Genomic DNA, 18,616 nt, shown 5'->3' with positions numbered 1-18,616 from the left:
CCCTAAATTGGGTTTCTTCATTTTCAATTCCCTAGCTTTTATTACCTTCATTTCTGATTTGTTTGTCTCCCTCTCCTTGAGAGCTTACATGATCAAAAATTGGGGGTGAGTTATATGATCTACCCCTTACTCCTCTTTGTGTCTTAGAAGGTATCTTGAGGATCACAAAACAATTAGATAAGGTGAAATGTTTATGGACAATTTTTCTAAGTTTCTTCAGTTTAGTTTTCCTATTTAGTGTAGAAACCTAGGGCTTTGATACTAATAGCCCTCATTTTCACTGTACTAAAATTTTGATGCTCATTGTGAAAATGATCTAAATTTGTGTACATTGTTAGGTTTTTGTGTCTCATGTATTTCAAATTTTTAAAAGAAACACTAGCTAATTTAATTCTACCCAAGTTCAAAATAGTGAAAATCCTACCCTAGGGTTTTATTTGGGAATCTTATGGTTGTATTCTTATCTTTCCATTAAAATTTTATTCAAAATTGAAATCTTTTTGCCCTTATCCAAGTTTTTTCAGGTAGGAGTTTTTATGTCTTTTCAAATCCTAGAGCTCTGATGTTACGATTATGGCCTTAGCATCTAATCACAGGCTTGCTTTTTCCTACTTCTAATGTAACAATACAAGGATTAGTGAAGGATCATAGAGTGATCTTTTAGGTTCCTCGATGTTAAGTTATGTTATAGTCATAGTATCATAGGTTTCTAATGAAAGTTTTAACTTGGAAGGCATGATGTTATGATGAAGAGATAATCACGACATTGTAATAGTTTTCAAAGGATGTTACAATGTTATGCCAAATGCTCTAGTTAGGAGATGAAGGAAAGTGATTTTAATGATCATGATACTACAGGGATGGCGATCATAAAGTAACAAATGAAAAAGAAATCTAGTAGTTCAATTTAGAAATGTGATGGGCGTTCTATCATGATTGGTTAGATAATGAAAATTGTACAAAGTGGATGCAACATCAAGCCGGTGGGACTGAAAATGTCTTTACATATGTCTATGATCTTATGACAATCAATGTATTGTAAGATCTTAATAGTAGTAAAAGGTTTTTATGATGTTATGATAAGCAATACATTTGGAAATTGTGGAAGTAAAAATTGATGTTGTTGATGTTATGATAAAGGGAGGTAACAATCTCTCATAGCATCATAGGGGTAAGGAAGGTGATTGCCAAAGTCATGAAGTAGTTAGTTGAGCTTGATTGTAGGATCATAAGACAAAGAAAGATGAGATGAGATTTTATGATGTGGAGCATAAATTACCTATTGTGAGATCATAAAGATTTTAAAGGAAAGCTTTAATGCTATGGCATCTAGTATATCATGAGATCATGGAAACTTTTTCCAAGTCTTGCGATATTGCAATAAGGGTTTTTGACTTCATAAGATCATAAGATCAAAAGGTATTTCTTCCCCACCTAAGATATTACAAGGGTTCTAACTTGGGGGTTTATTATAGGATCATAAACCCTAAGATGAAATAATGTTTTTTATTTTCCAAGCTAGAAATGAAAAAGAGTTCTTGACCAATGAGATTTAAGCAATAAGGAAAAAGTGCAACATTAGATAATAACAATGACACTCCCTTGAGGTGACAAAATAAGCTGATTTTATGGATCAAGAATGCTTAGAATCAATGCAAAAGATGAATGTTGATAATATACATTGAGCTATAAAGATATCCTATCAATCTATTATAATTTACCATTTGTAGAGAAAGAGATTTTGAGCAGTTGTAGAGATCACAGTGTATATAGATAATTATTTTCAATGCCGAAGAGCAAAGTTCATACAATGTTTTGTAGCTAGTTTAGAATGTTTGATAAGGAGGTTGAAATGATTCAGGCAGTGGACATGGAAATTGTAGAAATTCCCACTTCTAAGGAAGGAAAAATAAGATAGAAGAAACCAAGCCAATTTGTTGAAGAATGGTTAAAAGTATTCTCAAAATCCTCAAACACAAATGTAGCAGATAATCATGCTTTCACTAACTGTATGCATTATGAAGAGATTCTACATGTCCTAGGGTCACAAGTTCTAAGCTCTTTAGGTATTTCTACCATAATAGAGAGAAGAAGATCCCTATTTGCAACCCTTGGAAGAAGAACTTGGAAAATTTGATATTTCTAAAGGTCTTCATTAATGTGGATTTGGTGAATGACCTAATAAAGTCATATAATCTAGCTACAAAATAATTCCATATGAAAGATGGAACTATTTTTTGTAATCTGGACCATGCCTCATTTATTGAAGCATTTGGATTTGATGAGGCTATGAGTGAGCATGCAGATATGGAGGATCTACATAGGAAATTTGATAAAAAAAACCAAGGCATACATAGGAAAATCAATGCTATAGAATATCCCCATGTACCTAATGAGTGTGGGTGATTACCCTAAAAAAGTGGAAAAGATGATACCTTTGGATGAATTTAAAATTTATTTTGTGAAAATAATGTATGGTGTCCACAAGGTGGTTGGCAAAGATGGATCAGACATGGTGTATGGAGCTAAATTTATTATTTCTAGAGATGTACAAGACTCCTACCATGGTTGAGAATATGATTATGTTAAGTTCATTCTAGAAAAGATGAAGGAGGATATTAAGTAGGTCCAAAGTGGAGAAATGAAGAATTTTTTTTTCCTTCATTACTCACTATTCATGCATCTAATCCTATACAAGAATGTGAGATATTTTAGTTCAAATTTCATTGATCACACCTATGATGCTAATGGAGAGCTACTAGTTCAATTATGGACATGAGTATGGGACACTTCTTATCACTATTCTGATTCAGTCTCATTTTTAAATAATTTTAGTACTGTTATAATGAAATGCTAGATCCAGTTTACTTTAGGGCACCCAATATCTAGAAGAGTCTTTTGAGACCAGCCCTACTCCTTGAGGGTAAGAGATTAGATCATAATTGGGGGATATTTTCTTATTTCCAACCTTTTCCCTAATGAGAGTTTATGGTTATCCCCAACCAGCCCACATATTGCCAAAATTAGTTCTTCCTAGGTTGGGTATTAATAAATTCATGTGGCAACTACTTCTGTGTAGATGTTTTAAGGTGGGAGTTTTTCAATTGGAAAAGAATCCCTAGACCATATTCACTACTTCCTCCACCATTATAATTTGTCTACAGAAACATATGGAATCTATGACCGTGATAATTAGATGAGGACTACACTCAAAGAAATTAGGAATTATGTGTTATCAAGTACCAAGGAGTTACCCCATGAGGACGTTATTCCTAATATTGTTGTAGAGGGGGAGGCAGTGGATAAATTGACAAAACTTGATGATATTTTGAGGGTAGAAAGGGATTTGAAGAGAGTGGGTCCCAATTTTAAGGGATTTTATATGGATATCCCCTATCATCATAGGATTAGGAAGAAGGTCACTAACCATGGTGAAATCATGACTCAAATGCCCAAGGGACCCATGGGAGAAGAGGAGATAAGCCTCCTGAGGCATCATGGGTCACAAAAGGGATCAAGAGGCAAAAGGTTGTCCATATCCCTATAGAAGTAAAACAAAGAACACTGTAAATTCTACCTAGTAATAATCGATACTTTGTTGAATTAAGATAGAGTTATATACAAGATAGGGCCAAGGTAACTAAGAGAACACTCATAAATTTGAAACTAATAGTAGCAAGGTTGGATGATAGGATCATCCAAGCCCAAAAATCTATAGAAGATGATGATTTCATTAAATTAGCTGAGTTCAAAATTTCTCTATATAAAATAAAATAGAGTGAGTTGGTATTGAAGATGAAACTAGGAGAGTTAGATGAGTAGAAATTAGAACTACTTGAGAAGCTACATGCCTATGATCTTAAGAGTGAAGCCATGACTCTAGAAGAGGCAAGAGACCTTGTGCAAAGAAGTGGAATGTTGTTGGTACTCGGTTGGGATTTGGAGCAATAATTTATGCTTGATTAATTACGAAGACAAGAAAATACCATCTCATATGAGGTATATGATTTTGATGGATTACAAAGAGGAATAGGGTTCAACATCAACACCAAGTCTCTGGCAATTCGGACAATGGCTCCTACATCAAAAGCCTAAATTGATGGATGTGCAGAGCAAAAAATAGGGTAATATGGTTGTGTGGACTTTATAGGGCACATTAGGCACAAAAATCTCAAAGGCCATACAACATTTTTCTTTCTTCAATGAGGCTAGGTAGAAGAGATAGAGACCAAGCTTTAAAAGTCTATACATGATTGCATTGATGTGAGGAATATCTATAAGGATGAGCTTAGGAAAATCCATGTATACAAAGAGAAAATTGAAGATCTTAAGGCTAAGGTCCAAGCATTAGAGGCTGAGGTTGTATCTCTTATAGAGAAACTTGTAAATACAGAGTGAGTGGTTATTGCAAAGCAAAGCCAAGAATAGAAAGATCAAGAGAAAACATCAAAGGACACAACTAAGGCCCAAATGCAAATAGATGTGTTGGAGGAAAATGATACAGAAAAACCTAATAGAATGGGCACTGATGCTTCACCAACTCAGCAAGGAGATGAGACGAGGATAGTTGTCCTTAAGAGTTTGATGAGCCACATGAGGGTTGAAACATTGAAGAATATATCACAATAGGATCATATTTTTTTATGTTTCTTTATAAAGTGTTGAGAAATTCTACAATGAGGCACTTTCATGGCTATTACCCACATTCAATCTATGGGAACTATACACATAGTTCTTAGAGAGGCTTATTGTACTGATGGCTAAAATACTAGATTTTCCTAATAAAATAATCATGGAAAAGGAGGGCCTAGAGGTAGTCAAAGAACTAATTTTCTTCTTCACTAGCAAACTACAATTCATATAAGGGAAGATAAAAGTTTTATCTCAAGGAATTCAGCCTTGCATACCACCAATTTCCGATGTCACTAATATAGTGAGGGATTGGTAAGAATGATCTGATTCCTTTGGTGCCATTTTGATTCAAGAGGCCAGTGTGGTAATTTTTTAAGATAGCTTTGATACCCCTTATAATAATTTGATTGACTCCCTATTCAGAGAAGAAATAGACTTTAAAAAAATTTCTATTGAGTCTAAAGCCATTATGGATGTCAAGTGGACTAAAGATAGTAAAGACCTAGAGAAGGTCAAAACTATAGAATGTCCCACCAAGTGAGAGATCTATGTGTGGGAAGCAGTGGGAGAAATAAAGGCCTTACCAGTGGGAAGTAGTTGAAATATTATTAAGGTTAAAAGGAAAATAAGAGACTAAAAGGTAAGATCAGATACATTGATCACTTTATCAAAAGGATAAAAATCTCATAAATAGGCCTATGAAATTTTGAAACTTTTGAGAAAACGGATGGCAAAAAAGGACAAAGTAGACTAAAGATAAAGTTGTTGTAGTAAAGTGCCACGTACTGACTTTTCAACTACACTCCTAATTTTGGATTAAGTGTGGGATAATGTTTTTTATTATCTTTTTTTTAATGTCTTTCCTTTCTCTTTTCTATTAAGGTGATGGAATGTGTCCACCTCCCATTTGTAGCTTGTTGCAATCCTATTTAAGAATTTCTAGGATGAGTTGAGGTTGGAAGTCTATACATTTTCTAGTTTATGTTAATTTATAGTCCGTCGAGTCTTTTATAATTGAATGAATGTATTGAAACATGTGAACTTGAAAGAATAATGAATATAAATGAACAAATGGCCAAGTTATGAGTTGTATTGTAAGTCTATATCTAGTGTTGTATGTATTTTCAAAGGAAATTAATACAAGAGAGAAATTATGCTTATCTATGTATCTAAATTTTGTCTCACTTCTTTCATATATGTGATTTTGAGACTAAAATGAACAATGTTCTTTCAATTTATTATAATTTGGATAGGTTGTATATCTCCTATTGATTGCATTCAGTCCAAGGAATTAAGTAACTACTTTCAATAAGAGGTCAAGTTTTGGGTATATAAGAGGGATATGATAAGAATGAAGTTCAAAGTTCACTATTGACAAATTCAATTGCAATCTAGTTAAATAGGTCCAAGGTTGTTGGTATTGACTCTATATTATGATGGATAAGGTATTGATCACTTAATTTTAGTTACAAGTTGATGATTTGTATAATTGTAAGATATATACATCAATCAAAATCAATTTTCTATTTCAAGTAATGAAGAAATAAAGTTGTTGATTAGCAATTATTTGTAATTGCTTTCCTATTGATTACAAATTTCCATTTCCATCAAGAAGTTTATTACAAATCTAAGAAGAGGATTATGACCATCTCTCTACTATAATGAATAATCTTGAAAAGAAGATTATCATAAAATTTATCAGATAAATTCCTAAGGTTTTTCCACCTTGGCCCTGTAGAGCCAAAAGTCAAGGGAGTATTTTTATACTCTGTTGAAGTTGGTCCAAAAGCTAATACTGATCATACTAAATATAGGATTTGGCTAATTCTTAGATTGGATTTTGTCTTATGTTTCATAGCATTGGGTTTAAGGCGCCTTAGTAGTCTAAAAAATAACCAATAGATAACAAATGCCATGCCCTTCCAAGGAACCCAAGAGGACTAGGTCTAAGTTAGTAGGTTTTATCTTTTTTTTAAAAAAATTATACATCTCTACATTTGTCCCTATAGGATCGCTAATGTTAAGGATTCTAAATTCATTTCCCTTAAGTATTTTATTTACATATCAAATTTTTAATTATCTTCTAAGTTATATTTATATTTAATAGTCTCGTAACAAAATTACATGTATAAAGTAAATAATATAAACTGAGTAATGAACACATCTCCTAATGAATTCTTTATACATGATAAATTTAATTGCAAAAGTGTAACCAATAACCTTTTCTATCATTAAACTTTTAAAAGAGGTAAAGATGATAAATTTCATTAACATTAATATATATGTTGTCCTTGTTAATCTCAAATTGGTTTTGACAAAGTAGTGACAAAATACTTAGTCATTATTTAGAAAAGTTCAAAGATTTTTTAGCATAATTGGTCAGATAGTACATGGAAAGTAATATGACAACTAGTGTCAAGCACTGGTAACTGTCAAGCAATTAGTATGTGTCGAGTCATTCATTAGTTGAGCTAGCAGAGGAAGCTAAGTAAATAGTGTGTGGTACTTAGTTTTGGTGCCAAGCAAACAGAGTGTGTCAAGCTATGCAGATTTTGAGTTACAACATTAAGAAGCACGGTGAAGGTTGAGCATCAAAACCTTTGGCTACTAACTAAATATTTTATGAAATAAATGTTTATAATGTCACAAACTTCTATGTAAACTATTTTGGGACTGACATAATCATATTTTATGATTATGAAAGATAAATATGGAGTAATAGTACAAATGCCCATGCATCAAATGCAACTAATCAAATTGAGGGAAGCATTAGGCAACAATAAGGATCAACCACAATCATTGATTCTTACCTAATCCACTATTGTAAATATTTATAAAAAAGGTAAACCCTAAAAGGTTTAATGTGTGTGTGAGGAGACAAATACTAAGAGTTGAGAGAATTCATGGTGGTTAAGATACCTATGATAAAGATATGCATTATAGACTCAATTTGAGAAGAACATAGTAAAGAAGTGAAAGGATAGAGGATACATATTTGATTAGGAGGATCAAGGTTTAAATAGTAAGGAGAAGACCTGACATCAAGAAGAAAGCTTTTAACTAAAGGATAATGGTGTTGAATCATTCTAATAGGTGATACAAAGAAAACCTCTTAACTAAGTATTCCTAAAATGTTGCTATAAATCTCTTAACCAAGTTCATGTTTTATTGTAAGTTTAAATCCTCTAACAAGCTAAGACCTAACAGTCTTTCCAAGCTTTTAATAGAGCATACCTTTCATAAGACAGATCACAAATTATGATCAATCACATTGTAGCCATGATAGGCCACACTTTACAACTCCAGTAGTGAAGATTTATGGGTGTCATTCCCACCTTAGTTTTACTTTCTCATTGACGGGTTTTTGGGTAACCAAATTTATTTGTTATGTTTTATTTACTTTATTCTATGGATGTGATGCATGCTAAGTTATTTTAGTTTACATGTTAAGTTATGAGATGGATGTTGGTGATATGTTTTAGAGGAAAAATTTTTAATCACCCTCCCCCCCCCCCCCACCTCTTAGAACTTACTTTCCCATTGTTATTTCCAACAATTGGTATCAAAGCTTTGTTCTCTTGAAAGGAAATTTTTATAGCTTTTGAGGTAAGATATTGAATATGGAAGTCCACAAGTTGGGAAAGACTACTCAAAACTAGAAGATTGAAATACAACTTGCCCTACATCAACTCAAGAGATGAATTGTAGTGTTCATTGAAGAGAAGAAAGGAACTAGCTATTCAAAAAATTGACACTCAATACCAAGAAAAAGACACTACTAGATTGTTTGAGGATGGGAACTCAAATGAATTTGATGCAACAATTGCAAATCTGATGGAAAAGAATAATGTCCTAACTTTAGAGGTCAAAAATTTGAAAAGAGAACAAGAAGTCCAATCAGCATTGCTATTTGAAGTGACTTAAAATAAGAAGAAAGTAGAGGAAGACAAAGTCATGATTGAAGAGGACAAAAGAATACTAACTAACAAACTTGAAGAGAAGAAATCAGATGTGCAAAAGCTTGCTAACATGTAATTGGATACAATAAATCAATTGATGCTTGCAAACAATGAATTGAATGGAAAGGACATTGAGATCAAAACCTTGAAGTCACAAAATGATCTATTGAAAAATGAGCTAAGAGTAGAAAATGAATTCATTGAAAGGTTCAAAAAACCAAGTGAATCCATAAAACACTTTGAGAAATTGATGGAATCACCAAGACCTAATAATCATACTACTAGATTGGGATACACTAATATTAAAGAAGGAGAATCATCTAGAAGTGGTGAAAAAAGAAATAAAAAAGTTAAGAACTACAAAATTGCTTGTCATAATTGTAGAAAATTGGGTCATATAGAAATTTTTTGTAGGAGCAAAACCATCAACTAGAACCCCAAGAAAAAATATACAAGATATGCTACAACTGTAAAACATTAGGACATCGGGAAAATGAATGTAGAACCAAGACCATGAGCACTCAGAGATTTCAAGGATACTATTACAATTGTTAGAAGTATGGACACAAAGTACATATAAATGTAGATCTAAGACCAAGTGGACATCAAACAAGCAACTAAAGGTACCCCAAAATGGAATGATTGGGATTATAACACAAAATACAGTTGTCACTATTGCCAAGAATATGGACATGTTCCTAAAAATTGTATAAGGACACATTTTAGAGGCAACTACAATAGATGGTTGAGTGAGATTACATGCATTAGTTGTCTCAAGATTGCTCATGTTAGTAGAAATTGTCCAACTGGGTTACTAGTGCCAAGCAATGAATCTACTAAAGGAAAAGAAAAGGTAAATGTTGAGAAGGTAAAGGTGTAGATGAACAAGACATGGAAAAAGAAGGAAGAATGTAATAAATCAAGCTTAGATGAGGTCACTTCATCCAATGGATTAGGTGATCACATCACCCCCAACTAGGAAATATAAGGTATGTGTGAAACTGACATTTGAAAATTTATATTATGCATCAATTCCAAATATCTAAGATCTAACAAGAATAAATGTGCATGAATCAAGATGCAATGAAGAAGTTAAGAGTATAAGTTATTCTATAGATATGTTGTTTTTTGTGTTATTGTCGAGCATGGAAGAAATGATAATTATTGCCAAGTGATGTAGTCAAGGCTAGTATAAGTCAAGCTCACTATGTATGTCAAGCATACTAGGAATGCTCTATTAGTCGAGTGCATTAAAAACCCTATATTGGTTGAGCTTATAGCTATGTAAGCAATGAGAAATTAATACCAAATTTGAAGGGTTATAAATTTAATTTTTGACTCATTTTCACTTACTAGAGTTTGAAGACCATGAAGAGAACAAAGGTGAACTAATAAAGGAGATTCTAGTGTTTGTTGATCAGTTCTAACTGCTACTCAACAACATTCTACGGATTCAAGAGGCATTCAACTTATGCCAAATTTTGTTGTTTAATTTATCACAAACCCTACTAAAGTAAAATGGCAGCTAGTTCTTCATGAAATGTTAGAAAATAGGGGAAATATTTTTTCAATGTTCAATTGATAAGCAACGATGTTAGGCAACCCCCATTTTGAGTAATTCCTAAGATTGCATACAAGGTAGATCTATCTAGTGCAGTATGTATGATACCACCAAAGGTTATCATGATCTAATATGTAAGATGTTTCTATACTAGAAATATTGGAGAGGTGGGAGATATGGAGATTATAGACACCTAAAGTAAGCTATGTGACAATGGAGTTTTGAGGGAAGAGAATAAAATTGTTGAGTGGATAGTGTCAACGCATCCCCTATATTTTTCTCAAATGTTTAAAATTGAATTGATTCAGATTATTCTAAGTCATATACATGAAAACAAGATGTGTTTAGAGGGTGGACCAATTAGGATTTCAAAGAATATTGGACAAAGGGTATTAGGGTATCCTACCCTTGACTGACCTAAGAGCATGTAGAGTGATGCAAAGGAGGTTATAAAAAAGAGTACAAGTGTGGTATGGAACAAGAGAGGGATGTCAATAGATACTATTTCAAATCCCATTAATGCCTTTTTAGTTAGAGTCATCGCCCATAAGTTCTTTCAATCTAGTTGACTAAATAGTGTTTCATGTATGACAATGTACTTACATTACAAAATTGTGAAGATAGATCATTCATATGACCTTGTTGAGTTACAAGTACAATAGTTATCAAAAAAATTGGAAGCCATTAGGAAAGCCAAAAGTGCATCTTGCTATCTTGGTTCTTTGATTGTTTGCATATATTTCCATGTGCAAACACATTCCCCACCTTTGGAAAAAAAAATTGGAAGACCAACATGTCAATTGCACAACAGATTTTAGAATTCATTTAGCAACTTGTAGATAACATTGAGTTAGTGATGACTAGTTACTTTAGGATTTTAAGAAATCCATGAAATGGAGATTCAAGATTCGTGTATCACTAGTGGAACAACATTACAATGATGTGTGTTTCCTAGTTGATGCAGATCATACATATGTCTAAGCAGTAATACCTAGGGTTAAATGGTTAAAAGCCTTACCATATGATATCAATGTGGATGAAGCCTCTACAAAAATCACAATATTAATGGAAGAAGAAATTGATAGAGGTGCTACATCTTTTGGTAACTATGATGAAGCCAAATCCATAATAACCATTGATTTGAAAATAGCTATAGTTTTGAGGAGTAGAAACAAACTTTTTAAAAAGATGAAGGAGAGATTTGGTAAAGGTGAAGGTGAAGCCAAAGAAGAAGAAGAAGATGATGATGATGATGATGATGACTAGGTCCAAGCATCATTGACACTAACACAAAGCCTAGGTGAAGATGTTGAAGGTGTTGAGGGAGAAAAAGCCAAGGAAGCACCTGAGGAAAAGGAAAATAAAAGGAAAGTAGAGCTTCAAATAGTGGAGAAAACTAAAAAGCCTATGAAGAAGTCATAACTAAAGCTAGGTGTACCAATAACTAGGTCAAGCACAAGGGAAGCCAATGCATAGGCTAAGGAAGTGACAAAGGCTAAAGGAAAGAGAGCTAGCACTATATCAGAGTTGAGCTAGCTTGCTACAAAGAAAATTAAAGAGATTAAGAAAGAAGTACACACCTCAAAAGGATTTAGATGAGAAGAAGGCCGAGTCAGATGACTTGAGTCAATACAAAGTGGTAAGCCACAATCCCTCTTTTGACATTAAAAACTTGTGTGAAAGCATTAAAACCAATGTAGATTTGTCAAGTTTTACACATGTTGATTTTGATAAGCTAGGGAGTATTGATAACAATAAGGTTGAAGAGGCCATATATGATATGATAGCTACTTTCAAGAATACTCCTCTAGAGATTTCCAACTCTTTACCCAAAAGTCTTTATGATAGAGTAGAGAAAAAATGATAATTTAGGTTACAAACTGAGAGACAAATCAAGGAAACGAGTGAACAACAATAGCCCAAATCATGCCTGAATTGGATAAAAAGATGATTGCCAAGGCTATGAAGAAGCACAAAAGGAAAATTTCACCAAAATTAAAAGCTTTCCATATTTTGAAAAAGAACATAGAAGATGTGGTAACCAAAAGAAAATAAATTTGAAAATCAATATATGGCTTATCCATTTAAGTCATTACAAAGAAAGGTGAGAAACATGAGAAAGATCTTGAGAAGAATGAGGAAGAGATAGACAAAGAGGTGAATCTAGTCAAAGAAGGTAATGTGGATGGTACTGAAGAAACAACAAAAGAAAAATAGGAGATGACATCTAAAGAAAAACAACAAGATGTGTAGTACACATAGATGTCAAGTGTCAGTCCCCCACATGATGAACAAGAGAGTCAACAGGACTCAGTGACCATCAAGGATGTTCTAGATAAAATAGAACAAAATGTCAATCCCTTGACAAAAGATGACTTGAAGAAAATTCTACAAGACTCCACCAATGCAACACTATTATGTAGTAACCTTATATTAGTAAGAGTAGATGAAATTCAATAGGGACAAATTGCATGTATAGGGGAGATACAAAAAGATACATCAAATGTTCCCCTATATAATATAAAGATACAAGATAAAGAATCACATGATCTTCAAAGAGATCATAATGTAAACTTGGAATGGAAGGATGATACAACTTAGACACCATTTTTCACGCCAATTATTACCATTCAAATGAAAGAGATAGAAGCAAAACCTTTAGACACATCATTGTCAAGCCTAAATAGTTGAAGATTACAAGCAGTAGTAACTATTGAGAAGGATGGAAGTGAAGTGCATAAGGGTCAAGAAGCAAGTCATGTACCTCTACTACCACAATAGGCTGAAGTCCATAAGGAAGGCAACAAGACTAAAGAGTTGAAGTTGACTAGTGAGCCTGAGGAGTAAGTTACAATAAAGACTCTGGTCACAATGTCAGTTTCTAGATCCCCTCTTAATAGTCACACTCTTCAAAGGACGGGCATAAATGTCACACCATTACAAATCTTATGGCCAAGTTCTAGCACACCCAAGAGTGCTATAGTTACATCATTTGAGGATGTAAATTTAGGTGAAGTGATTGAATTACCAAAGTTTTATCTAAATACAATCACAATTGAAGAGATTAATATTCTTTAGGATGCTCTACAAAGGAAAAAGAGGCAAGAAATCTTATGAAGGGAGCATAAGAAAAAGAGAGTTTTGCATGAGACTAAAGACATATTATTTAATATTTTTAGTCTCCTAGAAATGAATGAAGATAAGCCTATAATAAAGCAACTTGTCACTATTATGGACAAGATAAAGGATGAAGACTAGAATTCTAATGTCAAATTATTAGAATGGTCAGAAAGAAAGTTTCATACCAAGGTTTTAGAGAAGATATCTAGTGCTATTGCATTAAGATAGGTTAATTTAGCAACCAAGATGGAAAGTGCAAAGAAGGTGTTAGAGAATATTTTCACTCTCTACACAAAGCTATGCAATGTTGATCGATTCACAAAGGAAAATCAACAGGCTATTGACTAGCTCTAAGGAGATCTATAACTCATAGGTAGTACTTTAAAGCTATCTCTTGATAATAGTCAAATACACTTTTAGAGGTTACTAATGATTTAGAGTAGGCTTTCCCAGTTGCAATAAATAGATGCTAATATCAAATCTACTCTAATTAGTATAAAATCAATGCTAACTCCTCACATTGATGTGTTACCCATGGAACTAGCCTTTGCTAATAATTTGATGAAGAACAATTCACAACTTTCTACTCATTCAGGCTTAGTTGACCTAGCTGCTAATCCTGAAATACATATTCATGTGTTAGATACAGCATGTGATAATTGGGATGTAGAGTTAAATATTATCATGGAGTTACACAAACCATTCCTAGATAAACACACTATAAGTGTACGATCCAAATGACATAAGTGTCAAAAAAGGGGGATTATGAAATTTTTGGGATGGATATGAAGAATTTTTTTTATAGATACTCAACAGGAATCATGAATAGAGAAATGGAAATGAAGCATTTACTTAGGGGGAGTAATAGATATACATGTATGAAGGATATACAACAATTTTGCAAAATTTGAAATTTTGAAGTTTTGTATTAAAGTCGACCAATGAAGAAACATTATCTAACTTTTGCATTAGATAAGAATGTATATGCCATGACAAATCATTTTTTCCACTCATGTCAAAGGGGGGGATTTTTAATCTTAGATTGGTTTTGAAAAAGTAGTGACAAAACACTTAGCCATTATTTAGCAAAGTTCAATGATTGTGGAGCATAATTCATCAGATAGTACATGCTGAGTAATATGATAGTTAATGCCAAGCACTAGTAGGTGTCGAGTAGTCAGTGTGTGTTGAGTCATTCAAGTGTCAAGCTAATAGAGTAAGTTAAGTCAATAGTGTGTGTTGTGTCAAGGAAAGAAAGTGTGTCGAGCTATTCAAAATTTGAGTTATAACATTAAGAAGCACAGTGAAGGTTGAGCATCAGAGCCTTTGGATGTTGAGTGAACAATTTATGACATAGATGTTTGTAATGGCACAAAATTCTTTGTAAATCATTTTGGATCGACATAATCATATTTTACAATTATGAAAGAATCCCTATGCATTACATGCAACCAATAAAATTGAGGGATGGAAATAAGAATCAACCACAATGGTTTATTCTTACCTAATCCATCACCACCAATGTTTGTAAAATAAGGTAAACCCTAAAAGGTTGAATGTGTGTGTGAGAAGATGAATGCTAAGAGTTGAGAGAGAATTCATGGTGGTTGAGATAGCTATGATAGAGCTATATATTGTAGAATCAGTTTGAGAAGAATAGAGTAAACAAGTGAAAGGACACAAGAGACATATCTAATCAAGAGTATCAAGGTTTAAACCATAATAGGAAGATATAAAAATAAGAAAAAAAGGTGCTAATAATAGTATCATGTTGTTGAAATATTCTAATAAGTGATACAAAAAAAATCTCTTAATTGAGTAGTCCTAACAGGCTATTGTAAATCTCTTAGCCGAGTGCTTTCTTTATTATAAGTTTAAATCCTCTAACAAGCTGAGACCTAATAGTCTTTATAAGTATTTAAAAGGGTAGACCTTTCATAGGGTAGATCATAGATTATGATCAAACATGTTGTAGCCATAATAGGCCAATAATAGGCCACACTTTACTACAATAGTAGTGAAGATTTATGGGTGTCATCCCCACCCTAGTTTTACCTTCTCATTGGAGGGATTTCAGGTAACTGAATTTATTGTATTATGTGTTATTTACTTTATGACATGGATGTGATGCATGTTAAGTTATTTCAGTTTACATGTTAAGTTATGAGATGGATTTTGGTGATATATTTTAGAGGCAACCATTTTAAGTATTGATTCATCCCCTTCCCCCCCCCCACCCACCAAAAAAAAGAACTTACATTCCCATTGTTATTTCCAAAAGTCCCCTTTTATCCCTTTTCCCTATCTACCCTCCCTTTTACATTGCCTTCATTTGAATATAAAAATAAGTTTCTTTTAGGGTTCTCATATTTTTCCATCAAATATAATACATAAAATTAATCATCAATTTGAAACATCTTCAAAATATTTTGAAAAAATCTCCATAAGCATCAAGAAAACTTCATCTCTTTTTCAACTGAATTGTGTACAAGCCTCAAAAAGTTTTTCCAACCAACTACATGGAAGCATAAAAGAACCACTCCCTAAGCTAGGAGTTAAAACCATGATCTAGTTATGTCTATGATAAAATCTAAAGCTTATCCAAAAATCACAAGTAAACTGCAAAACTATAAAGCCAAATGGACAAGCAAAGGGGAAAAAAAAGGGTAAGGGATTCAACTGCATCTAGGTGAGTGTCATTATACATTCCTATAGTGTTAAGATCAACCTCTTGAGTCAAAGACATCATGTAGTATAGAATGTCTTTTCCCTGAGTACTCCAACAAGATATTTACAGTCCTATATTGTTGGGATCAACCTATTGAGTTAGGGACCGATAAGATGCAAAAAGTTTCCCTACTTTGAGTACTCAAACAATTCATTTTTTTTAAATCTTGTGAAGTGTGAAAATTTGAAACCCAAACCATAAGCTTTTTTTAATGTTATCACTTATTATCCAACTCACATGTAGAGGCACCCTATGCAAGGCTTTGGTCTCTACTACATAGGATCCCCTAGAGCCCACTTCTAGACCCCATGGTGAGCCATTCATTTAGGGGTTTCTACCCTACTCCAAAACTAAATCACATATATATCTAAAATGTAGAATGAGTAACACATCTCAAGAGAAAAATGACTTTATGCAAATAAAAAATTACAAAACATACAAGGTTAAATGTTGAGTTGTTATAGTCTTTCTAAGGCTAAAATTTCTTAAAAGCCTAAAATGCCTAAAATATTTATTTTGATTCCTACAACACTAAAACCTATCTCAAAAGGTAGAGCATGCATAATATAAAATGTAACTTAAAGTATGTATACTTAAATATTTATTTTTTGTTATACCTTGATGTCAAAATCATATTCTACAGGATAAAATTGACCTAATTAACTAAGTTAACTAGCCTATTGCACTTTTTTCACTATTCCCATGCTTTTTTTTAATATTAATCCACTTTTATGCAATACATTTGTGATTTCATTCATTATAACCGCACATCCATGCAATATACTTGTGTTTTTGTGAAAATTTATAAAATAAAAATTTATTCAGTTGTGTTGTGCTTTTTGGTAATATAGTTGTGCATCTCTATCCTATTGCTTTGCTTTTATTTTCTATAATTGTGCTCTTTTTTTCTATACCTACATATTTGTCCAAAATGGATCGATGGGCTAACCAACTAGATAGTAATAGGGATGTGCATATCTTCCATCTTCCTATGCATATGTGCAGTTTACCTGCACTCTTATTCTAGAGAACTCAAAAAAATTATAGAATGTTATGAATTGAACTTCCATGATTCACCCTAAATAAGGGAGGGATTTCTTACCACTTGGGTTGTGTAAGTATTTGGTAGAGCTCTGATAACATGTAATAATTTTCCAAAGGGAAGAATGAAATGCCAAGATCTAGAAGCTCAAGAGATAGCACAAGAGAGATAAGATATGATCAAATCAGAATGGATTAATCAGATAACTAGATGAATACATCATAGAAGTGCCTTGCATATAATGGCAAATAATATCTCTAGGAGTCATACAAGAGATAACCATAACAACTAAGCACATGTCCACCAAGAGTGGATTATCTTCCATTACAAATGAATGTATGTACAATAATAAGAGGATAAGAATATAAAGGTGTATCTCATAAAGATATGTAGTAGACAACATGTGCTCAATTGGAGTGCAAACTACTGTGTTGTCTACATGACAACTCATATGAATATGCAAACTCCTAGGTGTCTACATGCCAACTAATATGAATATGCATTAACCTAAGTAAACTTAAGTAATGTGTAAATAGTAAATACTTATTTACACCAACACACCCCATTAAGTGAAAATTAGGGAAATGTACTTAAGCTCATGAAAGCTAGATAATAATGCAAGATGGGTCCCATCTACTAGGCCATGTTAGGTACCCATGTAAAAACTACAAGTGCAAAAATAAAATATAGTGCAATCTCTCATAAAGTAGAGAAAGAGGGAAAACTACATGGGAAAACCCCCCTTCCAAAAATAGAGATAAGTACAAAAAAGAAAATGAGAGAGAATAAGACCTCATGTGAGGAAGAGATCCCTCCATAAGAGAGAAGTGGAAGAGAAACCAAGTAACCTCCCCCTAATGTAAAATGTACACAAATGGTAGATGTTCCAAGCTCAATGTAGAAACTACTCCATGAATGTAGAACAACATTCTTCCCCTTAGGAAGAAACAAAACCAAAGGTGTATGAAAGAAGCCTCCCCTATGTGTAGGAAGAAGCCTCAAAATGTATGAAATCTCTAAAAAATGCTCAAGTGTCCCCATGTCAATACTAAAAGGTGTCTCCTCCAAATCATGTGTACTATGCCACTCTGCTAAAAAAGAAAAATAAGGATCAACTAAGGATGAATGTAGAATGTGTATCAAAGACTCAAGTATCTCCTCTGAAGAAAAAGTGACCTCCTCCAACTATTGTATCAAAGGATCTACCATCATGACCACCTCAAAAGATTGATCAAGTAAAGAATGAAGATGAGGGTCATCATGCTCCCTTGCAAAAACTAAAGAAGGATCATCTTCACCAGAGAGAAGATGAATGTAATCAATAGTGTCTCCCAAATCTACAATGTAGGACTCCACAAACAAACTAGAAATGTCTATCAACTAGTCATCCCATGGAATTGAGTCTGGAGGACAATGGATATCCTATTGCACAGAATCATGTGGATCCATAATTGTGTGAATGCAAGCATCATCAGGAGTAATAGTGGATGCAACATAAATAGAAGAATTAGTAGTTGCAACTGGAGTCTTTAGATAATCAAGACTCTCAATATCAACAAAAGTTTGAATCTTCC

The sequence above is a fragment of the Cupressus sempervirens genome, chromosome 4, assembly GCF_028749045.1.
Source record: "Cupressus sempervirens isolate cs-2001-9-10 chromosome 4, ASM2874904v1, whole genome shotgun sequence".
NCBI lineage: Eukaryota > Viridiplantae > Streptophyta > Pinopsida > Cupressales > Cupressaceae > Cupressus > Cupressus sempervirens.
The sequence above is the reverse complement of the archived record's forward strand: the minus strand, read 5'-3'. Positions refer to the sequence as shown.